A 25,990-nucleotide genomic window follows, 5' to 3' on the forward strand; every position below is an offset into this window, starting at 1 on the left:
AATTGTCATGACCCCTTTTTTGTTAGGTCCTGAGAAAGTAATTTGTTGATAAAAATCCCTCACTTGAGGGTGTGGTTTGATGTTGCCACGTTGATCTAAAAGCCTTCTGCTGTCGAAAGAGGCAGTATTCTTCATACCTCCTACCCACAGCTGCCTGGTTCCCATTACTTCTTTTATTCCAGTCCCACAGCTTAGCTGGTAAGATGGTTTAGAGGGCTAAACCAGCCAAAAACTAAAACAAGAAAGACAGAAGTGAATAGTGCTGGGCTTATCTCCTTGGACTACTCATTTGAGAGAGACAACCTTATGTGCCGGTAGAAGAGGAACTCAGCAAGTGGATGGACGTAAGAATGGTGCCTTTCAGAGGCAGCTGTCTATTAAATCATCTTATCTGCCGTGTCAAACCATATCCTTATTAAATTCAAATGCCAAACTTGACGTTTTTTTTTTTTTTTTTTTTTTTAAGGCTATTTTACTTGCCACATATAAAATTAGCCACATATAAAATTACTTTCCTAGGAGCAGGGAATCGAAAACGGCGATAAACCTCTGCAAACTTGAGAAGAACATAGAGCATCCCTGCTGTCTCATCCTTGAATTGCAAGAATATTTTCTTGAATCGCGTATTCACTTTGATTTTATTAATTCTTTGTGTTCTGGGACTGACTCTTAGTGTGCATTGTATTAAGATATGGCAGAGCAGTGCCCATTGATCTTTTTTTGAACTACAGTCATTAAAGTGATAGATCTGATCTGCTGAGAACAGTAACAAACTTGCAGGAGAAACCCATTTCCCTCAATGTTCTTGTGTGAGATTTAGGATCTAGAGCAGAGCTGAACGTAGACCAACTGCAGCACGAACACAAAATCAAGGGTCTGTGGTTGAGGTTTTATAACAGCATAGTTGATTTAATGTTTTCCTGTCTCCTGAAGAGGATCCCATGATACACTTTTATTCATAGATGCCTATCCACATGTTTCTGCCCCCTTTCTCTCTACATTGGCATTATTATTCTTATAACTCTTTGGTGAGCTGTTGTGGGGAGCTAACCTAGCAGAAAAAAAATTCTATGAAAAAGAATACTATACTTCTGGTTTAGCCAAGGGAGCAAGAAAAAGGAAGTTCAGGAGAAGAGAAGAATTATTTTGTAACTGACAGTTTTTGATCCTGGGATCAATCTGAGCTGAAGGAAGTTGACTGGGGTGGAGGGGGTAGACAGACACATCTGAGGGAGAAAGCGTGGATGAAAGAAGATTTGCAGATCTTCAGAGATGTCTTTGTGGTGAAAGAAAGGAAGTGGGGGAGCAAGTTTGAGTGTCTGTTTCTTGTCCTTGAAGAATGAACTGGAAGTGAGTTTCTGAGAGGTTTGTTTAATGGCCAGTGAAATTTGGGTTTGTGTATTTTAGACTGTGTGATGTTGCTTGCTGTTAAAAGGCTATGGCTATCTTTTAGCTTTGTTCAGGCTGCTACACTCTTGGGTCTGGTCCTGTCCTAAGGACTGAGAGAAGATTGAGCAGTCCTTGGGAGCAGCTGGGTCTGACAAGCAGGGAGAAGCCTTCAGAAGTGCCAGATGGAGTGAACAGGCAGCACAGACAGAAAGGAGGACAATTTTTCTTAAGAACCACAGGAACTGGGTAGGGTTTCTTTCAATACAACTGATCACAGAAAGCTGCTGAACCAGAGAACAAATGACCCTGTAAAAGCATAAGCTGAGCAGAAGCTTTTATTTCACTGTCTCACTCAGCAAATGTGAATTTTCTGTAGTACGGATGTGTAGTAAAACAACCCCAACTTCAACAGTAAAGCCCTTTCCATGTTCCCGCTTTAAGAACAAAAGTGCATGTGTGTCTACCTGAAAGTTCTGAACAATTTGGGCTTCTCTGTGACGGAAGCTTGTGCCCTAAAAGTGTAGCGAAGATAAATATTTCAATTTGAGTCCCATGAAATAAATCTTAAGAATTCCTGCGGATAGGAACTACACAGAGTGTTCCTGTGACCGCATAGCTAGGGAAATGCTTGCTAAAGCTACGACATTAAATTTATTGGAGCAAGATGCTGGAGAGTGATTCTGGGTGTCGGGAATGCCTCATTTTTATGTGTGGGTAAACTTGGAGTGGAAAGTCTGCATGGCCGTAATGATGGTCTTTTCTTAGAGGAGAAGGCCTGGTCTGGCAGATATCCAAGCTGCAGTCTTCAAAAATAAACAGTAGAGGTGAAAGACTTCTTTTCCATCACATCTCAGCAATATGGGAATTATGCATTACCCAGTATGAATTGTTAGCATCCAGGGACTGCAAAGCAACAACCTTTTTCCCTGGGGAGCATTCATTGCTCCAAGAGCAGAGAAAGGGGCAGGAATTTTTTTTAATATGAACTGGGAAATGTCATCCTTAGCGGATACCCAGTGTTACAGCTCCCTTGTGATACAGAAGTGGGAGAAGTGACTAGGAAGGAAAAAAATTCAAGACACAAGAATTTTTTCCGGACAAGGTACTCATACATTCCTATTTATTCTACCTCCTTTTTTTTTTTTTTTCCCTCTTTAATTTCCTGAAGTGATTCTGGGCATATTGTTATATTAACTGAGGCTGGGGGGGTCGTGTTTTGATGTTCACACTTCATAGTTGCTGTTTCTCCCTCTGGTCAGTACGGCTGGATATTGTTCTGTGCGGAATTCAGTGAAGCAAGTCAAGAGAGTATTAAAAACCCCAGAATGTTTAAGTAGTATGAAATGAAATAAAGTACAGAGTTTTAATATTTGTAATTAATGCATCCACTTACCGCAAGGCCTGCTAGTATGTGAAATAAGTGGTCGTGGCATTGTCTGTGTCAGTTTGCAGTGGACCAGCAGAGAGGCGTGTCTGCAGCGTCTGTGTCTGCTGCACGCTGAAATACTCTCTCTAGTAAATGGTGCACAGCATTTTAGGCTGTTTGGGGCACGCATTCTTTTCCTGAGGCCTGGTGATGCTTTTGCATGTGACTGAGCCTGCCACATTTCATATCTTTACTGAAAGATTCTGCATTGAGTTGGAGTTTTGTACTGCCTCGTATTCCAGGTTGTTTCTGACATGAGGGCAGGAGAGCTTGTAAATGTGGATGTGTCTGTGTGAGGAGTGCTACATCAGGCAGAAATAAAGCTTGCTCAGAAAGCAGCAGCAGTGTAACTGTGTTAGTGCAGAGTTTCACACAGGATAATAGATACTGCAGTTCTGCAGAAGTGGTTATTTGGACTTGAGATCTTGGCATTTCTGGATCCTGGAATATCATACCCAGTAATGATCATTGGTAAATTTGAAGTGATTTGAGATGGGAAAACACAACAAGAAAGCTGGTGTTAATCCTAATCAAAGAATAACAGTAATTTTGAAGAATGCAAATTTGAAGTTTGAAGAATGTATGGCATGCTTTTTATTGAAACCATGGAGATTCAAAGTAAGGCACAGCAGCCAGCAAAACAAGTATGATGTTTAAAATCCTGGGGACCTCTCACTGAATTTTGATCTTTAGATTGAAGAGCTTCTCCAGTGCTGGTGCCTGAACAGATGGCTCATGAAAGTGGCTGCATGACTGATAGTAAGCTGGTTTCCTTCATGGAACACCCCCCTTGGCCCTAAAAAGAAACCTGAAAACAGCAAGTGGATCCATCAGGTCTCCTGCATTTCTAGGGCCTTGTAAGGCTCTTCAGTCATCAGCCCTTTAGCTGGTGACAGCCAGACCGCATCCGTTTCAGAATGCAAGATGAGTTGCCTTAGACTGCACCTTCTGTAACTGAGGAGAAAGTGCTGATTCTAACACCTCTGGATAACATTTACCACCCTCTGCAGTTAGAACTGGAGTCACAGCCTTCCTTGCCAGTCTTTTCTCTGACTGTTTGTTTTGTGTTCCTTCAAGCAATATCTGCGTGTTCTTCAGGCTTTGTGGTGAATGATCTGCAGATGTTCAGGAAAGTCCTTCGGAGTACTAGGAACTGAAAAGTTGGCTATGATCAGTGTTGGCAGCTACTGTTGTTCTTTTAGCTGCTTGTTGTGACCAAAGAGACCAACAGCCACTGCTGAATGCCTCATTTTATTAATCCTTTCCCTCCAGGAGCTGCAGTTTTGCTGGACATAATATTCAGTGCTGGCAGTGGCTATCCTGAAGTCATTGGTGCCAAGGAGTTAATGAATTTGGAAGACTTCCCAGATAATACATCTGGCCCTCTAACTTACATTTTGGAGTATGAAGTATGAGATGTAGAAAGAAGAGCACTGAACTAAATGAGCTACTGGTTGAAAAGAGGAAGGGGACACTTTTTTTTTTTTGAAGTAGTTGACTGAAAGTTAAGAATTATGTAGCCCCACGGAAGATTTAACTGTTGTGGTTTTGCTTGGGTTTTTGTTTGCTTGGTTTTGGTTTTGTGGGTTTTGGTTTTTTGTTTTTTTTTTTTTTTTTTCAATTTTGTAATACTGTGTATTTGCCAGTTACATCCCCTTCTGAGACTTGAATATAGACAGGGAAGCATTTATAATTCTCCACTTCCACTCCTTCATTTTTTATTTTGAAGTCCCATCATGTTGCCATGTCAATAAGAAGGATTTTGAATGTAGCTACCAGTAATTGGTATTTCTAGTCCAGCTCACTTCTGGAATAGTATCTTGTACAGTGTCTGCCTTCCATAATATTTGAAATAAGGTTTTATTATATAAAATGGGTTACTGGTGCTATTTATTAATACACATCTTTGTGTAATAAAAGCTGTGCAGAGCAATATGGTTCAGAAATTAACTTGGAAGAAAAGAATTACATTGCTATTTGTATGTCTTATGAAACAACATGATTTTTAGTTGGTCTTTCAATACAGCAGTGCTACTTAGCACTTACCTACACAGCACTCCAAAAGTACCCAGAATATCATGCTTAATTAAGTGTCCTACTAAAATTTTTTTTTTTTTTATCTAAGAGCAGAGCAGGAGAGTTTTTCTCTACATAGGAGTGGCAACCCAAATGGAAAGCATTTCGCAGAAGAGTAGAAAGCACTTCCTTACGTTACCATTGACTACCAGCAGGTACTTTCCTCCTACCTCAAGCGATGGCACTATGCTGCCCTTTCAAAACATATCAGCTTCTCTAGTGTTTACCCTTTTTTTCTGCCTAATGTCTTTCTTGATAGATGAAATTTCTCATTGACTTTAATTTAGGCTTGCATGGGGTGATGTGGTTTCCAGTCATTAGTCTCTTAACCCTATGAGTGCACAGAAGATCCCTGTTGACATGAGATCAAACTTACTAAGTTTGATTTATTTTTAAAGAAATTTAAATGCTGATTTTTTTTCCTGAAGTAGTCTGACACCTATACTGAAGCTATTCTATATCTGATCTCTGCCCTTTTAGTTTATCACCTTCTGTTGTGAAAATAATTTCTTTAATCATAGAATGTTGGAAGAGGTCTCCAAGATCATCAAGTCCAACCGTTAACCTATCACCACCATGCTTATTAAACCGTGTCCTGGAGTGCCACGTCTACACGTTCTTTGAACACCTCCAGGGATGGTGACTCCACCACTTCCTTGGGCAGCCTGTTCCAGTGCCTGATCGCTCTTTCAGTAAAGAAATTTTTCCTAATATCCAGTCTAAACCTCGCCTGACACAACTTGAGGCCATTTCCTCTTGTCCTGTCACTAGTAACTTGGGAGAAGAGACAATAACCACCTCACTACAATCTCCTTTCAGGTAGTTGTAGAGAGCAATGAGGTCTCTTCTCCAGACTAAACAACCCCAGTTCCCTCAGCCGCTCCTCACAAGACTTGTGCTCTAGACCCCTCACCAGCTTTGTTGCCCTTCTCTGGACGCACTCCAGCAACTCAACATCCTTCTGGTACTAAGGGGCCCAAAACTGCACATAGTATTCAAGGTGCAGCCTCATCAGTGCTGAGTGCAGGGGCACAATCACTCCCCTACTCCTGCTGGCCATACTGTTCCTGATACAAGCCGGGATGCTGTTGGCCGTCCCTCCACTTCAAACTGGCTCTTATATCTAAAAGAAACCTTTGTGGATTGGATATCCGTCTGGGAGGTGAGCAAATTGTTACCTGAAAGCTTCGCCTCCAGACTTGCAAGGACATTAGCAGACTTAGCGCAGTTACATCTACATAATCTTTATTTCGTTGTGTCCTTTTGGCCATTCTGGTACTAGTTCATGTAGACATTGTGCCTGCTGTTCTGCTTATGGTTCCCCTCTGTCCTCCGTGGCCAGGAGAGCATGCAGAGCATAGTGAAGTCCTGGGGACAGTAGCTTTCATAGCGTGTTTCAGTATTAGTGTTTTTTTTCCTGGGAGACCATCTTCTCCTGTACTATTGTTGCTTGTTTGCTAAGTTCAGAGACTGAAGGGAGTAGGAAGGAGCCATTCTGTCTAGTGTGAATAGTGGGCTCGGCCAAAGCAAGGAGTTCAGTGGAGAGAGGCAGACCCTGATTCTACAATTTGCCCAATTTCAGAATGATAGTTTCCTTAGTGCCATGACAGCAGCAAGGCCCTGACTCTGCTGCCCTGAAAACTTAAATAGGGATCAGTTCCCTTCCAGTGCCGGTCAGGACCCAGCAAACAGAGGGACAAACAAAGCAGAGCTAGAACTTGGCACTAGAAGGTTGTGTCGTTACTGAAGGCTGATTGCACTTGATTTGCAAACAAAATCCTCAGTTAACTTGCTGTGGCAGTTTTCAAGCCTCTGTGCAGTAGGACCAGAACAGAGGATCTGGCATTCATTTGCTTGGGTTTTTCATGTAACTATAATTTTTGTTGCTATCTGCAGTTGGCATAAATTCCTGTATTCAGAAAAAGGGTGGGTTTTTTTTTTTTTGGTTACCAGTTGTAATACTGCTGTTGACAAACTGAGATGTTGCAAAAGAGAAGTTCAATATAGTGTAGTTATTCAGATGCCTCTTTTTTATTGCTTTATAATCTACTCAGATGCCTAATTCTGAAAACAAAATGACAAAATTGTTCGATCAAAACTTCTAGAGTTTAATTCTTTTTAAAAAATAGCACACTGGTTTTATATTAAAGGTACAAAAAAGAATGAGCATTACATGCAGGACTAAATTTTGTCAGCCGTTACATCAAATAACTCACTGCTTATTACTGAAATGTACATCAGAACATAGCTACAAAGAATAATTCTCAGTCCAAGTTCATCCTAAAAGAGCAAATACATTTAAAAAAAGAAAACATACAGGAGAAAAATCATTTCTTGCAGTCATTCTTATTCTGCCATCCTTTAAGAAATATGGGTAAATCATTAAGTCTCAGGAAAAACCTTTGCTCTCCTTTATTCACGGTTTGCTTTTTCTTTTCTCTTTTTGTGTATAAAGTATGGATGTAGTGTGCAGTAGGCACTGTGTTATCACCTGTTAAAGTGTCACGCGTGACACATCCCATTACAGATTCTGTGAAACTGGAGCCGTTTGAAGTAAAACTTTCCATTCAAGTGTCAATTGAAGCGTGGGTATTATTTGCTTTTTTGACAGAGGTTGTTCTTTTTCTGTCTCCTAAAATAACTGATATTTGTTTTTATTTAGGAGAGGAAAAGGTAAGAATATATGGCTAGAGGCTGGGAAGATAGCAAGCTAGTGGGGGCAGGGGGTGCGGCTAGAAAAGGAATGGAGGAAAAAGGGAGATTGGGCATGTGGCTGGGTGAGAAGACGCAGTGTGGGAAAGGATGACATAGCAGAGAGAGGGGGAGACAAGTTTGTGCTGCTCTAGGACAGTGGATCTGGAAACCACATGGGAAAGAGAAGGGTGGCAGCCAATCTTGCAGTAAAGAAAACCGCTTTTCTTTAAAACAAACAAAACCAACCACAGTGAAAACAAACAAACAAACCACCAAAACCCCGCGACTAGGAAACTGTATATTCACACTCTATTAAAAGAACAGAGCTTTGAAGGTGTCTGAAGTAGGCAACGCTGGCTGTAACGATGTCTGCAAAGGCAACTCAGACCCTTCTTGTGGATGCTGATGGTGTGAGACTGTATCATCAAAAACTAATTCTTCCTGAAGGCTTTACTTTCAAAGCACAAGAGGGATCTGCGTAAGGGTAACAAAGGCTGTTGTGTAAGGCCCAACTCCCACCTCATTTATTGTTGAAGTTTAAAGGTGTGTAGCTGTTTGGTTTATTCTTGTTGGAAGATGTAATCTTTGTGGTCTAGATGATCTCAGGGGAAAAAGAACATAATTTCTATTTTTTAGCCGTTAAATGTCACTCAAATTATTTTCTAGCTCTGTCTGTACCTCAGAATTGCTGGGGTTGGGTAGGTGTCTTTAAGCCACCCATGGTGAGGTAGTGTGTTCTTCATCTTCGTGGTGCCTGACCTGCATGTATGCCGATTTGTAGAAGTGCTGAATGTATTCAGCCTGCAGCCAACGTCACTGACAATATTGCTGTGAGCTCAGGAAATGCTAGATGTCCCATATTCAGAAGAGAGTATGGAAGACAGGGGAATCAGGCCTTGAAAATCTTCAAATGGGAACCTGAGCTGGTCTTCATCCTTTTGTTTCAGTTCCTTGTCTCTGAGACGCAGATAGTACGTGTTTGTCTTAAAATGATATCATTAGTGCTTGTTAAAAAAAAAACCTTACTACTGTCTAACGTGTTTCAGAGAAAGAGTCATGAAGGACCATTTAATGCTGATGTCTGAGCAGATATTAAAGTATGTGTTGAGTAAGAAAGGAGGGTAATTGCTGGACACATGGAAGCAAATATTTGTAGATCTTTCCTGAAAAAGGAAGCTGGAGTTTTGTAAATAAAATTGAGGTAATGTATTTGGGACATTAAATGAAAGTCTATAACAAAGAGAGCATAGAGAGAGAGAGAAGTTAACAACAGACACCTCTGCTGTGGCATTCTCCAAGCCTAAGCACTTTACTTTGCAGTGTAAAAAATACTGTTTTAAGGTCATTTCTTGTGTATAATTTCAATACGTAGTCTGTTGCTTTAACCACATTCATTAAAATTTTATGAGCCTTTTCAGAAAATCAGACAGGAAAATGCAAATAAATTATGTATTTTATTTAGTATGTAGTAGATACAGTATTGCTCTATGTGTAAGCAAATAAAAATATTTCTTTATTAATATAGCAAACACTATGTAGAAAGATCCTGTGGTCTGTAAACCATGTATGCTGTAAGGAATCACGTTGACTTTAAGTAGCTAGTTCTGGGCCTAAACATCTGGATTTGGAACAATATAGGGTGATAGTATAAAAAGATTAAGTACCTCAGCTATTATAAATAAAATGGGGAGGTCTTGAGTTATAGGGCACAAGATTGAAGCTGAAACCTTAAAGCATTCATTTTCTGAGAGCAAGTACTTAATATTTTATAAAATTCTATCCCCATAGAGACTCTCTGCTTGCCTAGTTTCCCTGTTCCTTTTCTACCCTTCTTCTTCCCCTTATGGAAGAGCCCACAAATATTTTTTTTTTTTTTAAATGCTGATTGTGCATTCACCAGTCAGCGCAGTGGTTAGGTGTTTGTGATTAGCTTACCTGTTCTTTATACTGCTCCTTCACTGTGCGAGACACCGAAGCAACGGAAAAGTATGTGTAGGTAGTGAATGTTATTAGTGCTAAGAGATGGGGATGTATACTTGATTGCTTCAAGCCAAAATAACATCTTCACTTCTGTTTGATGAGAAAAACCCCAGCTTCCTACCATCGTATACGCAGATCAACACAACCCTCTTTCCATGTCTGGGGTTGTTTCTGTAGGTTGTTGGGTTTGGGTTTTGGTTTGGTTTGGGTGTTTGTTTGACAAGATTCTGACACCCTTTTTATGTTTAGTACTTCATGTCAACTGGAGATGCAAGAATCTTCTGATACTCACCTACAGTAAAATAAATAGTAAAATGATCAAATGTAGAGCAAACTCTGTCCTGGTTTGTTTTGAGCAGTTACTTGCAGGTAGCCCTGCTCATTTCAGTGTTCCTCAAACCTCAGCGACAATAAATGTTTCTGCAACAGTAACTCCTTTCAGACATGAGTGACTTGGCATTAAAAGCTGCACCTCTTTCCTTCTATTCTCTGTCTTGTTACAGCAAATACTTTATGATCCAAACTGAAAGAAGAGAACTTAAGAGATTTTAAGGAAACTTTTATAGCTAAAGAAGCAGAGGCAGTAGTTCTCGCAGTTTAATGATGAATTACACTTACAGGGTATGAAGAGTCTTAGCTTGCACTGTAATTTGCACTAGCAGAACAGAGTGCCCATTTTGTTAGTGGTTTTTAGAAAATGGAAATCAGGAATAAACTGCTCGAGTAAATAGAATCAATAAACAACAAAAAGGCCAACAATACTAGAGCAACTAATACTGAAATACGCGTTTGCAATTTGAGCTTTAATGTGTTTGGTAGGGAATTGTTCTTAAACTTCAAATAGAATTTCTTAGTACCTTCATATAAATCAATTGCCTGTAGTTTTCAGTTAAGCAGTTTAATTGCTTAATCAGACTAAGAAAACCTAGTGATTAAAATTCAACAGTTGTATGGTATTAGGCAATATCAGTATCAGTTCTTAAGCAAGGTAGCTGGTTTAGATCAAATTGAATGAACTAGAAGGTGGTGTTTGTAATGTGCTTCAGCATACGGGAACATCATTTGAGGCTTCTCGAAGAGTTACGAGCACAGACATTGAAGAATGACAGAGTCAGCAATAAGACAGTATTAAAGCTGCCACAAAATACCAGCTCCAAAACAGAGGGTTTCTGCGCTAAAACAGCTTTAAGGGTTGTTTGGGCTTTTTTGATAACCTGTTTTGAGAAAAATTAACCCATTCTGTGAGCACCATCTAAGCAAGAAGGGACCATTCTCTCAAAACTGTCTTGAAATAAACAAGTAGCAAAAAATGGTTTAAGACAACATATGAAATTCTGTGCTCAGCTCTTCTGTATTGTTGTTCAGAAGAAATGAACCACTAATGTCATCTTTAAAAGACGAGGAAAGAACTTGTTATTAGCTCTGTTCTAGGCTGATGCTTGCAACATTCATTTGAAATACTGCACTTATCTTAACAATTCAGGTTCGATCTGAATGTGAAATCTGAGTAAATTAATGCTGTGCCAAAACATCTGTTTTTTTCTGTTTAAAATAGAAAACATCTGAGGCATAGGAGCATAAAGGGAATGTAGCAGGAGATGAACTGTACTTTACAAAGTGTTGACAAATTGTAAATAAATCACTCCAGAAACAGAGATCTATAGTATTGCATTCGAAAGGGAGTCAGTGTTGCAGAAGAACAGATAATCTTGATGAAAAATTATTAGAGGTACTGAATATTATTCTGTTTTGAGTTTGTATAACACCAAGTGCAGTGAGGTTTTGGCTCATTAGAGAGGTTCTGTGTGCTTTCATAATGCAGGTAATGAAGAATTGATAGGAACAGGAAGTAGTGTAATCTTTATTTTGGTTTTGTTTGTTTATTGTTCTGAACACCTTTCTTCTGTAACTCATCCCAAGAAGATAACAGTGGTCATAGCGGATCAGACAAAAAGTCTATATAGCCAGTGTCCTCTTTCTGATACCACCAAATGCTAATGCCTGATGAGAAATACAAAGATATGACAAGTTTATATTTTATTTCTCAAAGAGATCTCCTTGCCTTCAAATATTCAGGGACTTAAAGATTGAAGGCAAGAATATTTTGTATTTATCTCCTAGTCTGCAATAGATTTTGCTTCTGTTGAGCTTTCTTGCTTCCCTTTAAACACACGTAAACTCTTAGTATCCACAACAAAGAAAATTATTCACAAAAAATTTATAAGGGTTGTTGCTGTGAAGAGAAATTATGATTGATTACTTGTTGCTTTCTTTTTCTCTTACAGCAATATATGAACCCACGTAGTAGCTTCCTGCTCCCTCCAGTGGGACTGCACTTTGTAAGGGGGGAAATTAAGTATATGGTAGAAGAACCATTACATTCTTATATTCTAATAATATTGACCTTAGTGTTTCAAAATCTGATTTTAGTTTTCTGCTCTAAAGTAAATTTCATAGTATGTATCACTATCAAATATGACGATTGACATAGTCATTAAAGGTTGAGGGAAGAAGCTGCTGAGTAGCTCTGAGCAACCATGTGATAATATGCGTGAAGTTTTAAGAATTATGTAAATATTGGAGTAATTTATTGCTATAAGTCTATACCCAGCCACAGTATGGCTTGATTTGCATTATCTTCTTGAGGAAACAGAATGGCATGTATTTCACAGATTAACCGTATTTCCCTCTTAATGCAGAGAAAGTACTGGTCTGCAGCTAGAGAAAGACTAAAGAAGGCAAAAATATTTGACAAAAAATAGGATACAGGGCAGAATATAGATGCAAGTGTTCATTCAATACAGAAAAAAAAACCAAAAAGTCAGTATAATTATGTAGATGCTAGAAGTTTTTTTATGTAAGGTAATCATTGAATATGAGAGCTATTTTCTTATGCAGGTGGTCAACTTGAAGAAGTTAAACTGCAGCACTAGCCACTGTAAAAAGGCAAAACCAAGATGTTCTGATAGCACTAGAGAAATCTGGCAGAGCTACTTAATATCACTGAAATTGTTCAAAATGTTTGTGTGCATTTGTTCTCAATGTTTATGAGACTGGCTTTTATTGTAGTTAGAGCAAATTTCAAGAATATTAGTGATATTATTTAGTTTTAAAAATCTACTGAAGGGCTAGTAACACAAGTAGTAGTATCTTTTTTATATCATCATAGCATTTAGAAATGCAGCTGAGAAGCAACGTGATTGCAAAGAACAAAGTTTTATACCTTCACGTTGTATGGCTGTGTATATATAACCAAATATATTTGCCTTCATGTGTAAGTAAATTGTGTGTTTATGGACAATATCTGGATTTTGAGGGGAAAGAGAGATCGATGTTCTAGTATTAAATAAGCCAAATATAAAGTTCCAAATGAGATTGCTAGAAAGGAAGACATTTATTGTTGCAAATGATTCAGGGAATTAAATGACAATATGTCATTTACAATATCATATTAGAATTTGAAAACTTTATGCCTGCTAACTCTGGAATTAGCATAACAGAAAAGGGTTAAGAAAAATACATTTTCTTTTTATTTATTTGTGCTATATATCTGACAGCATTTCTTTGTACACAGATTTATTTCCTGGTTGGTTGATCATCACCAGTAACTCCTGCTTTGCACACTAGTATAATTGCTTTGTCTTCATGAAGGTATTCTGGCTAGAGGTCAGACCTGTTGAAGTCAGCTGTCAGTCTCAAGCAAAACCAAAGCTGTAATTAAGGATCTGCAGATTAGTATTTCAGAAGTTAGTGTTGTCCTGCATATTTTAGATGGATTCCATCAATCTTGACCAAATACTTAGCAAAACATCAGCAGAGGAGGGAACTGTTACTTATATTAAGAAAAGGAACAAATCAAAACGTACAACTTAGCAAGTGTTCTTTTAAAAATATTTATATACTTGTTAATGTTTTTTAAATGTTGTAGAACTAGAAAAAGAACACAACGAAAGTTTACTGTAACATAAATAAGTGACTTCCAAAATTGTGGTGGGTTTTTTTTGGGGTGTTTTTTTTTTTTTTTTCCCCCAATCTGGACTCCACTCACAATAGACACACACAAGATAAAAAATAACCCAGGGAAAACATTGCAACAAACTACTTCTGTGAGCTGCAGTTGGCAGAGGTGCTCTTGCCTCAGAAAGTTCACATAATGATGTGCTTGAAGCATCAAGTAATATTTCAAAGCTACTGATAATCTGTGATGATGAATCTTTGTGCTGTTTATACTTCTAAACGTATTACTTCTTTCCAGACCTTTGATTCTTTGAACTAAGTAAAAAGAGTTTTCAATGAGTAAACAGGTTCCTATTGAAAGGCATCTAAACACATTCGTTTCTTCTCACTCCTATAGCAGGACTGGTGGGTTTAGCAATCTCTGGATTGCTAAACTAATAAAGAGCTTTTTTTGTAGCCTACTTTGAATCCACCACAGGCTGCGCTTACTAATATCTGACACTGGTACTGTAACTTATGTAAAATGAGTTGATGTTGTCGGACTCTCTGTGGACAAGTATGTGTAATGCCAAAGCATGGTGCCAGTGCAGCACAGTGATCAAAAGACAGATACTCAGCTGGCGTAAGCTGACAAACAGTGGAAAAGTGTTTACTCCAGCTGAAGATTTGGTCCCCAGGCTTGAACCAGACTGGAAAATAACCTACCTGCTCCAGTTCTAGAGTCCCTGTTACTTTGAGCACAGTTAGGCTTTGGTCTTAGAGTAAGACTCCTAAAAGTTGCAGTTGCTATTGGTTGCTTAGGACTCTGTTCTAGGCAAAGATTCCAGTTCAATATTAATTCAGGATATTTCATTGTACTGATCTATTTTGATTGAATTACTGTCTATTTGAAATAACTGCCTATTCCTGTAGAACAATTGCCTTTGTAATACCAAATTTTGAAATTTCACCCAAGGATCCAACCACCAAGTAGCTGAAGTAGATCAAACTGAGCACGGAGTTTTGCACCTGATCCATGGTACTGTATCAGTTTTCTGATATGGTTGATTAAATGCCTGATTACATAAGTGCATCCTGATCTACTTGTAGCTAGACTCTGATTCATGCTTCAAGAGTGTGTGGAGTGACTGAGCAGAATCATGTATTGTCCGATAATACTGAGTCCCAGCTTAGAGTAAATCTTTGTTTTTCTAAGATAAGCCACCTTGGATTTGTCTGTATTCAAATGTCATTTGACTCTGCTTAACCTGTATCAGGTTACCTTGGTTGCAGTCTTGCTGTGGCTGCTGCTTACCATCCTGTTAAACCTGGAGGAATTTGGATTTTTTTGATTGTCATTTAGGAGAGTGCTTTGACTAACTTCTCCAGAAATGTCTCCATTGGTTGACAAGGGGTGTCACCAAGATGAGTTTGAAGGACCCATTCTTCTCTTTTGAATCTGTATTTCTGCAGTCTGGTACCATATTATGTTTGGGAGCATATTTGTATCATTTATTGGCCAAGTGAAAGGGAACAAGATAATGTCATTTGTACATAGACAAGAAAAAATAGATAAGAAAATCTGAAGAAAAGTTTGTGTTCATTTGCTGCTGCAGTTAAATTGTATTCTAAGTTGTTCTATGCAGCAATTCCATTAGCTTTTCCAACTTGCTATTTAAACACGTTGTAGCGATGCAGAAGTGCATATTGAAATGATCCTAAATACATAACTTGATAATTAATAGAGTAACATATTTGATATACTAAAAATTGCTGTATGGGAAACAAAACTTAGAGACCTAGAGACGTTCTCTTTTCCATGGAGGATATTAAAGGCTAGGTGCACTTTTGCTAAACATCTAAGAATGTAACGACTTTTCCAAGAATACAGATTTGTGAAACCAGCTATGTTTGTTATCTCGTTCACATCCTTGCCAGTTTGTTTTTACACATAACCTTTTCATTAAAATGACACATCATGACATACTTAGCAAGGGAGCTGCTAACTGCTTAAGGAAAGCTTGTACTGTACGGGCCCAGACAAATGCAAGGTGTAAAGCAGTAAATCGTATAGATTAGACCTCAGGTTAACCAGTATGACTAAAGTAGTATTTTTTACTTTATTTTTAAGCAAGGCTGGGATTGTAATCCAGTTGTGAATCGTGTCTATTAAAACCTCAGAAGACAGCCAGATGTCATTGGGTGTGAGTCTGTGTCTTTGCACTCTACAGAACAGTTTAGCAAAATCCTTTGCTGCAGCTGTTTAGCAGCATTTCTTCCATTAATTGCACACAATTTTTCTAAGGATTCAGTTTTGTGGAAGAAAGCCCTGAAAATGCTTTTATCAAAAATACTTTTTCTCAAAACTAAAGTCTTTGTTTTACTTATGTTCTCTCTACTCACACAACCCTCTGCCTTCTTATTAAATTTTGCAACTTATTTAAACACCCAGGCTGAGGAGCACGTGGGAATACTCCTTTCTAGCTTCTGGTGTGTCAGTAGATGGGATCGTTGTAGTTGCTGAAAATGTGCACATGGAATATCATTGTATGCTTACGTACCGATGGGAGTGCGTATGTATTTCTGTTCCTGTGCTTCAGGCACAAGTTTACAGCCAAGTTTACCCACATTCAACTAGTGTTAGAGGAAGTAACCTAGGCTTGGCAATTAAACTTCCCTTCCCTAAAAGGTGTAGGGAAGGACCTTGTTCACAGCCTACTTGTGTGCAAGGGTTTCCTTTCAGTCATTTTTGAGTTATTAGTGGGGGGGGGGGAAAAGTATTACCTGGCTGGAAGAATGTACTTTTCTCACTCTTCTGTTTTTCAGATATGGCAGATACGGGGTTTTTTGTTTTTCTACAAGCAATCCCTATCTCTCAGTACGGAGGATAGTTTAAGGAAAATAAAAAAATACGTTGAAGCATGTAAAATAAAGCTAGGTTAAAGACCCAGTATCACTACAACTATGGATTCAGCTGTGAGTAATCTATAATAAAATCCTGTTATCAAATTTTTAGGCATTCAAATGATCTTAAGAATCTTACTAGGAAATAAAAAGGAACCTTTGCTGAGGACTTTTGCTGAAAAGCTACATAATCCTTTCAAATTCTATAGGGATTTTGAATTGGAGCTGTGCCAGATAACCATTTCTCTTAGTTAATAGTAGTTTTCACGAAATTGTGCATATTCCCATTCAAGAGTTGGACTTTCACATAAACTTTTCCAAACTGTTTCAAGACAAATATTATTAAACTCATAAACGAAGGAATTTCAAAAATATGCATGCCTTTGTGAATGGCCTCTGCTTGTGTGTGTAGAGATAGATATAGACAGATTGATTACAGATGTATATGTACCTTTTTTACAGGTTATCTGCTGGCAACTTCAAGCAAAATGTGCATTAATCTCTTAAACAGGAAATTAACCTATGCACTTGCTATTTAAATGTGTACAAATAAATAGAAGAAACTAGGTTTTCATAACTTCATCTGGAAATCAATCAATCAATCCACTTTATAGTGGACCAAATGTAAATTAGGGGCGAAAGATGAGAGTTGGTCTGCTTTATTTTAAACTGCTGTAAGGAACAAACTGTCTTGCATTTTGATGGTAACAGGACACGCTGATCACTGGAGAAGGTGATTCTGGTTTTCTTCAGGGTTGATGAGTAAAGGGTTAGTATTGGAAATGGCTCGTGTACTCTGTACGTGCCTGAGACAGCAAGTCTGAGTCCTCTGAAGCTTTTGTAAGTACGTGTTGCAGAATCTTCCCAGACTGAGATGTTTGCCTGTTTGTAGCTGGCTAATCCAGAAGCGATTCCCCAATAAGGTTAATGCCCAGTTAATTGCTCCTAGCCTTGACATACAGTTTAATTGCTACTTGGCCAACGTATGTAGAATTTTAGCGGATGTAGTGATGCAAACCACGGACTGGTGGAGGGCAAACAAAATAAATACAGTATTTTATGTTCTTTAATTGAGGGCCAAGTGGATTTGGATGAAGTGTTTAGTTTGCTGGCTGCTTCAGATGCTGTGACGTATTGATTCCTTTTATTACTAGCAGCCATTTAACCTGACCTCTCTCAGATCCAGTATTTTAAAAGCCATAAATTTTAACTTTACTTATGAGCAAGGACTGAAATGCTGTGAAAGCCTTTTTATTAGCAGAGCCTTGCCTTGCTCCATGTTCATGTGTCACCCATGGCAACAATATTTAGAGCATCTTAAATTAGAGCGGCTGTTGGGCAGTTTGGTGGTGGTGGGGTTAGCAATAAAGAGAGCTCATAAATATCTCGAGCATGTAGGATTCACTGCTCAGAGTGTGGGCAGGTGTACAAAACCAATGCCATCATTAGCAAAAGGTGTCCTTTCCCGGGCTATTTTGTTAAAAATCTAGCATATTTTTTTTTATTCTTAGTCTTAATGTTCACAAATAAGGAAAAGCACATACAAAGGAAGTATTTTATGTAATATATTTTTTAATTGCAAGTTAATTTGCCAAAATGGAAATGTATTTTTCTTTGTTGCCTTGGCTTGGCTCTTGTTTTACAATAGTAATCTTCCTTGTTGTTGCAATAGCCTAAATTAATCCCTGAATTATGCTTAAAGCAATCTTTAACATGCAGCTTATGTGAGTGTTTGTAAAAATGTGTCCAGGCCGAAAATTGATGCATAAAAATGTCATAGCCCTTTTAAAAAGCAAAATAATTATGAATGAAATGATTGATATGAGAGAATTTCTTTCTGCATTCACATGCAAAGAACTCAGAAAAAGCTTTAAATTAGCAAAGAAAACAAAGCTTAATGTGAACTTTTTGCATTATTTTAGTTTGTTACTTCTGATTTAAATTAGTAATTTTTAAAAATATTATTTCAGGCTTGATGACTAAGATTGAGTAATAATTCAGCAGCTTATTTCAAAATAAACTTAAGGCTTAACAAAACAGATCATAACCATGAATTTAACCTAAGTATTGCCTTGCTTTCTTCTGTTCTGCTACTGAAGAAGTTTCCTCCTCTGTCGCGCAGGTCAAAGGTAATGCTCTAGATGTTAGCCTCGTACCATTAAAAGTGACTTTGTTTAAATATTAGCGCAAGGACTCTCACTTCGTGTTAAACTTTGGCCTGGGAACAAAAATGTTGGTTTAGTTTGAGAAGTGTAATTTATATCAATTAATCTCAGAAATTGTCAGACTTCCCGGTCTTTTAAAGCTGGATTGAAATGTTTGACCTTATCAGAGGGTGGAAGTGGAAGCAATTGCAGGGCACTGGAATTGTTTTACTACTGCTCAATTCCAGACTGATCAATTTACAAGGTGCCTGAAAACACTGGGGAATTGTATTTTCTAAAAACTGGACTTTTTCCTGTCTGTATTGCTTTTCCTATAGCTGTTTTCCTCTAGCAGGTTGTAACAGCTTTATCTAAAATCAATTTGAGATACGTAAATGTCCTTGAGCAGAAAGCTCCTGCTTTGTAGAAGGTTGGGTAGCTTAATTTATACTGAGTCTGTTCGAAGGGCAAGTGCTCCAGTTTGCACCAACTGGAGAGAGAACACTGGGCTGCTGGAGGAGTAGGGATTGAGATGCCTAGGAAAAGTTTTCACTGGATGCAGAGCTATGCTGTGAATTGGTGGGTTATGTGAGAGGTTAAACTTGTGTAACCAAATGAGGAAAGCTAGTTATTTCAACAGATAACATCTGATGTTCTTTTGTGTGAAGACAGGCTTGGCTGCATTTTGTCCAGCATTCAGCAGGAACATAGCAAATGCATGTGCTGTTTCTCTGAGTGCATTTGATGGAACCTCTTCCTTCTTTTGCTCCTAATTCTTAGCTTTAGTATTGTTACACTGTGAAACTTAATAGCGTTTTTGAGATGTTTAATGCTATACGTGTTATTCTTCTTGAAATATTAACATGTTCTTTTGCAGTGGTGGTGTTTGTTAGTGGTAAGACTAGAAAACAGTGACACCAACATGCGTTTCTAAGATGACAGGAGTGCATTTTCACCTCTTGTCTAATGGCTGCCTTATTCCAAGCATTTCCTCTTCAGTTGGCTAAAGCTCAGCCTACCTTCTGGGCTGCAGATTGTGAACTGCCATTATTCATAGTTGAAACTGCAGTTTGTGCAAATATGGGCTAAATTGCAATCATTATGTGTAGTAAAATAGATTGAAATATCTGTAAATCTGAAAACTGTAGCTGGCTCTTTTAATCAGAGAACTTGTTAAATTCTCACATGCTTTGATTTTTCTTTCTTAGAATATTTTTTTTCTGTCAGGTGTGGAGTTGTTCTGTGTTCAGTATTCCTGCTTCTAATTTGGAACGCTTGGTTTGAGGTATAAAATGAGCAAAATGATACATGTTCTTTAATATGTGAGTGCAAGATAGTGATTTTTCTCTTCCTTTTTATCAAGCCCTTCATAATCTTTTCTATGCTACCTGTGTAAATTAATGTTGAAGAAAAGGCTACAGTATGATCTAAGGTTATTCTACAAAAATGTCCTATTAAAGCTCTTGTCGTAGTTCAGCCCCGATCGGACCAGACTACGCAGTCTCTCTCTCACTCCCCCCACCTTCCGAGAAAACAGGGAGAGAAAATATAAGGAAAAACGGCTCGAGGTTTGAGATAAGGACAGGGAGAAATCCTTAAAGTTACCATCACGGGCAAAACAGACTCGACTTGGGGAAAACTATTCATTTATTACTACAAACAGCAGGATAATGAGACAGAGAACAAGATAACCTCCTCCCACCCCTCCCTCTTCCCGAGCTTAACATTATCTCTACTACCTTCCCCTCCCGAGTGGCACAGGGGGGAAGAGGGAATGGGGGTTGCGGTCAGTTCATCACATGTTGTTTCACGCCACTGCTTCATGGTTGGGGGAAGAACTCCTCGCATTCCTCCCCTGCTCCGTTGTGGGGTCCCACCCCTACGCCACAGTCCTTCGTGAAACTGCTCCAGCGTGGGTCGTCTCTTCCACGGGTGCAGTCTCTCTAGAACAGCTGTCCCAGCGGGCCCTCCACGGGCCACAGCTGCCTTCAGGCATCCACCTCCCCCGGTACAGGGTCCTTCACGGGCTCCAAGTGGATCTCTGCTCCTCCGTGGACCTCCATGGACTGCAGGGGGACAACCTGCTCCACCATGGTCGTCACCACAGGCTGCAGGGGAATCTTGGCCAGGAGCCGCATTACTCCTCCCCCTCCTTCTGTGAACTGACCTTGGCGTCTGCAGCCGTTCCTCACAACAGGCTGGTAGATGTCTCTCAGGATCTTTTTTTTTTTTACATCTTATTCACTTCTCATCTCCTTTCCACTTCTTGCAGCCAGGCTGGACCGAGTCGGGCCCAGTCGGCTGCCTGCTGAGAGGCCAGAGGGTGAGGCCTGCAAGGCCCATGAGGCCTGCGCCTCCCCCTCTGCGCCTCTGCCCCCGCTCAGCTTCTTCACATCTTCTCTCCTCTCTTTTTTTTTCTGTTTTCCCCTTCTTAAATACGTTATCGCAGAGGCGTTATCATGAGACATTCTGCTACTGATCGGCTCAGCCTTGGCCAGCAGCAGGTCCGCCCTAGGCCTGGCCAAGTCCACTGAACAAAGGGGAGCAACTTCTAGCAGTTTCCTACAGAAGCTACCACCTTAGGCCCCCCCCTACTAAACAAAACCACGACAGCTCTTCATTTGAAAATCACGAACTAAATGATACAGTGATTTTCAAATTTCTCCTTCCTAAAAAATTCTATGCATTGAATCAATTGATGATTAAAGAAGTATCTGAATATGGAAATACAAGTGAGAGGGAAAAATCCTTGTCGGTTGTGCATACTGTGAATCCTACCAGAAATAAATTAACAAACATTAAACAAAATGGTTCAGAAAGAATTGAACATGAATTAATTCAAGTCACTGTATGATGTTGCAGCCGTGTGGGTAAGAACCATGTCTGTCTATTCTCTGATGTTTATGGCACATGGAGACTAGTAATAATGACAAATGTTTTATCTTCTGACCTTAACGCATCATGAATGTTACCTAAGGTGTACGTCCAAAGCAGAACAGGCACTGAGCTGTACTTGTTTCCTGAGAAGCTGTTGGCATAGCTAATTCTGAGCCCTACCACAAAAGAAGTCAGCCTTGGTGTTTCATGAGCAGTTATTTGTCTGCTAAAAGCACTCACATGCTATCTCCAGCATCCCAGTATCGATAGGGTAGAAGACTCATTGTTTTAATAAACATTTTCTCTTCCTTAGTAACGCATGCACATCCATCAGGAACCAGGAATGTGTCTGTTAGGGCTCCAGAAAATGCAGAGCCAGACTATTTATAATATATTACAACTTTGTATTTATTCTAGTTTCTCAGTCTCAGTGACACTTTCCCTTCTTTTTTTCTTCATAACTGGTTTTTACCTCCCTATGTCTTACAAAATATGAATAGTAAAGTAGTCTGGCTGACACAAATATGTTGTTCTGAATATTATCCTTTAGGCATATTCATATAGTTTTGATTTTCGAGAATTATTATTATTATCTGAAAAGTAAAATCAATGATAAATTTATAAAATGTTTACTGTTTAGAGTGTCTTAGGAGTTGTATTTCATTTAGAGTGGCAGTGATTCATGGCTTCCCTTCATTTCTGCTCTCTCTACATGTGCCTTTGGGGTGGCTTGCATTGCCCACAACGCTGTGTCATTTCTTTCCCTTTGATTTTCATGACTGATATCTTGCTTTTGGCATGTTTCCTTCTGCTAGGCTATACAAAAAGAAAGGAATGTGGGAAATGCAGATGTGGGAAAAAGAGATGCCTGGAAATACCTGAAACTAATAATGATAGCGATAAAAGAACAGAAAGCATGTTTACTTCTACTAGTACATTAAGAAAAAAAAAGTCTGTGGTAGCCATGTTGGCATTGAGAAAAAAAATACCATACGTGTAAAGCCATCTTTCAGCTAAAGGATGATCAGTTGCAGATATCATCTAGGAATCAGCAACTTGGTTTCAGCCAGTCGTAGGCAGGTACTGACGTCAGTTGTTGTTTTCTTTCTTAAATTCAGTAGAGATGCACAGAGTAATTCAACGTTCATATAAAAAAAATAAAGTGGATGCTTCAGCTGACTTTTTATCGTTGTACTACCAGTAGCAGTAAAATAAGGGCTCAAAAATTTAAAACCCATAAAAAGAAACATTTTTACACTGTGAATAATTACATTTCTCATTCCCAAACTATATTTTTGTATTCAAAATCTGAGTAGGGCTAGACATGTACACACACACACACGCACATATGCCATGCATCCCCAGAAATGCCTGTTAATAACTTGTAAAAGATGAGAGAGAGGTTTTGTTGTTTATTTGTTGAGTGTTGGTTTTTTGGTTTTGTTTGCTTGCTTGCTTGTTTTTTTTAACTCATGAGGAAAAGTTAATGTTTTCAGGCTTACAGCAGTCCTAAAGGTCTGCAGGAATGGAAAAGGTACTGGGGAGGACAAGGGAGGGAAATTTCCCTAGTTGGGATCTGGTATTTGTTGGTTGTGAAGTCTTGTGCATTTCTTTCTAAAGGACCCGGTAATAGATGCTGGCTGTGAAAGCAAGGGAACTAATTTTCCTGCTTAGGGAAGCTCCTCAGCTCCTGTATCTTTAGTTGTGCACTAATATGTGATTGCTGCAGACTTACAATGGAAGAAAAAAAAGGAATAAAAGCTGAAAAAGCAAAAATATTAAGTTCTCACTGAAAACCCCGGTGAGAATGTCCAAGGATGTAAACTCCTTGACTGAGTGTTCCCTTTCTTAATAAGGTTGCATTGCTACTAATGTCATCAATAAGAAAAAATTCAGTTATTTTTTACTTAGGTTCAGATGGGTGCATTTTCATGGTAATAGTGAGAAACTTCCAGTGTTCCCACTGAAATTTCAGACTAAATTATTACAGTCTTAGAAAGGGGCAACTAAATGCTTAATACTAATCTGTGGCTAAAGATTCTCAGGAAGTTTTTGAATAATTGATAGCATTGTTTAAATGGTAGAACACAGGAAGATCTCTTAAATTTAACTTTCTTTGGCAATGAGTGGGAAATACAGTTCATTTTTGCCATTTTGTACTGCTTTTGAAGGTTACATGTTGTTTGGTGATGTTAGGCAGTGAAGTGACCATAAGCCAATTCTATTTCTTTTGAGGACATTAGGAAAAAAAGTCAGTTTTCCAAGGTAGTGGTGTTCTGAACTTACTTGGTGGCTAAAGAGTACTCCACTTAGTTTCTTTTTTCCTCTTTATAGTAGCAAACTGAAAATATCCATGAAAGTCACTGTAAGTGTTCCCTTTCAAAGATCAAAAATGGCGAAGTTATTGCTAGTTATTAGTAACATTAATTCCTCAAGGAGACTTTCATGTTAGGGTGAAATAGCAAAATAAAGACTATTTATACAGAAAGAAACGTACTTTGCAAGTAGCTCTGAGTTTCCCATGCAAATGTTTAAGGCAAGTATTGGACAAAGAGCCTTCTCTTGGTGATGCTGACTGAAGGAGGTGGTATGTGACCAGGTACATGGCGTCATGGTACGTGTAGGGCAAGCTGCGGCGAGGCTGGGCAGACAGCTTGCTTTCTGGTAAATGTGATGTTGGAGTGTGTCACTCCACACACTGGGTTTTCGCTTGGATTTTCTTAGGAATGGCCTTCATGTGTTAAGAGTAGTTTTTCAGCCTGAGTAATTAGAATCATAGAATGGTTAGGGTTGGAAGGGACCTTCAAAGGTCATCTAGTCCAACCCCCCTGCAAGAAGCAGGGAGATCTTCAACCAGATCAGGTTGCTCAGAGCCTCATCCAGCCTGGCCTTGAACGTTTCCAGGGATGGGGCCTCCACCACCTTTCTGGGCAACCTGTTCCAGTGTTCTATAACTCACATCGTAAAAATTTTTTTCCTAATTTCCAACCTAAATCTACCCCCCTCTATTTTAAAACCATTACTCCTTGTCTTATTGCAACAGGCCCTACTGAACAGCCTCTCCCCATCTTTCCTGTAGGCCCCCTTGAGGTACTGGAAGGCCGCTATCAGGTCTCCCTGGAGCCTCCTCTTCTCCAGGCTGAACAGCCCCAACTCTCTCAGCCTGTCTTCATAAGAGAGGTGCTCCAGCCCTTTTGCCTTAGCTTTATATAAGACAGGCTCTAACCAGCATTTAACTGGAGGCTTTTTTTGTTTGTTTGTTTGTTTTTGCAGGCAATACAGCTTAGGGCACTAATTTAATGTAGTAAAACTTGTACAGGGATGTGTGTATAAACAAACACCTTTGTGCTGGCTTTTGACACAGCTGTTCCAGTTAGCTGGGTGGCTGCAGCAGCCTGGAAATGGGCATGGGCTCCAAAACCTCCCTGTGGCCCTGTAGAGCCTTGGCCCTTGGCAGTGACTGTACAGTCCCCTTCTGGAGGTGGGGTTGTGGTGGTTGCTTCCCTGCAGATGCTGTGGTGATCTTTAAACCATTCCCCAGTGGGCACCGCTCCTCCACAGGCAGTGTGCTGGGTGCCTGCTGCCCACAGAGGTGGGAGCCATCGCCCCTTCGCCCACCTGCACCCAGGCAGCCCACAGCTTAGGCCTGCGGCTCAGCCTGGCTGAGCGCCGCTGTCCCTGGGCCGCTGCAGCCTGCCGTGTGTTCTGCCAGATTTACCACTGTGCCCTATCTTCTGCAAAAGCAACCCATCAAAGCTGTTTTCTGACTGGAAAACAAGGCTTTTTCTCTGCTGATGGGAGCAGCTTTCATTTTGCTGCCTTTTACAGTGATTATGCTTCCCTTGGTTTTGCTCCTTCTCAGCCTGGCATAGGCATCAATGTGCCTCTTAGTAATGCACAAGTTTTCAGTGATTTTAAGCACCTTTATGTGGTATGCAAGTCATTGCTCTGACTTCATTTTAGGACTTGCTAAGTAGTCTCGGTAATGGCAATTAGTAAACAAAAGAAGGTTGCACTTTGTGAGCAAGCAAGCTGGATTCCCTAAAACTTGTCTCCACACCTTCCCACCCTTATTTTCAGCTACATATCAGTCTGCAAGAAGTGTAAATTGCTTTGTGTAGACACTGCTGATGAGTCTCTATTTGGTGCCACTTCATAGCTTTTTTTCCTTTTAAGAATTCACTGATTACACTGTTTTAGTTCAGAAACTCCTGCACTCTAGGACTGCTAAAATCACAGCATATAGTACTGACATATCTGTATGATCCTGTGTGATCACATCTGTGATCCTTGAATCTCTTCAGGCATGACAGTATATGGACGTGTATGTGAAAGTCTTCTGTTCTTATGTGCTCCTGTTGCTTGCATTAATATCACTTAAAAGTTGAAAACAAGCATTGTATTCTCAAACACAGAAGGCATATGGCAAGGCAAAGTCTCTTCCTCAGTGTCTGTATATCACATTTACTGTCCTGCCATATAAAAACTAAGTAGGTGCTGTAAAGGCTTTTAAATTAAGCTGTGAATTTCTTTCATTGATTGGTATTCATATATTTGTTGAACT

The 25,990-nt window shown here is 39.4% G+C and overlaps 1 protein-coding gene across 6 annotated transcripts in view; it reads left to right on the top strand.

Moving 5' to 3' along the window:
• Window positions 1-25,990, top strand: part of PARD3B (par-3 family cell polarity regulator beta) — a 422,878-nt gene that overhangs the window by 252,377 nt on the left and 144,511 nt on the right. The gene's annotated exons all lie outside the window — the stretch shown is intronic.

Source organism: Chlamydotis macqueenii, chromosome 6, assembly GCF_036417535.1.
Source record: "Chlamydotis macqueenii isolate bChlMac1 chromosome 6, bChlMac1.mat, whole genome shotgun sequence".
Taxonomy (NCBI): domain Eukaryota; kingdom Metazoa; phylum Chordata; class Aves; order Otidiformes; family Otididae; genus Chlamydotis; species Chlamydotis macqueenii.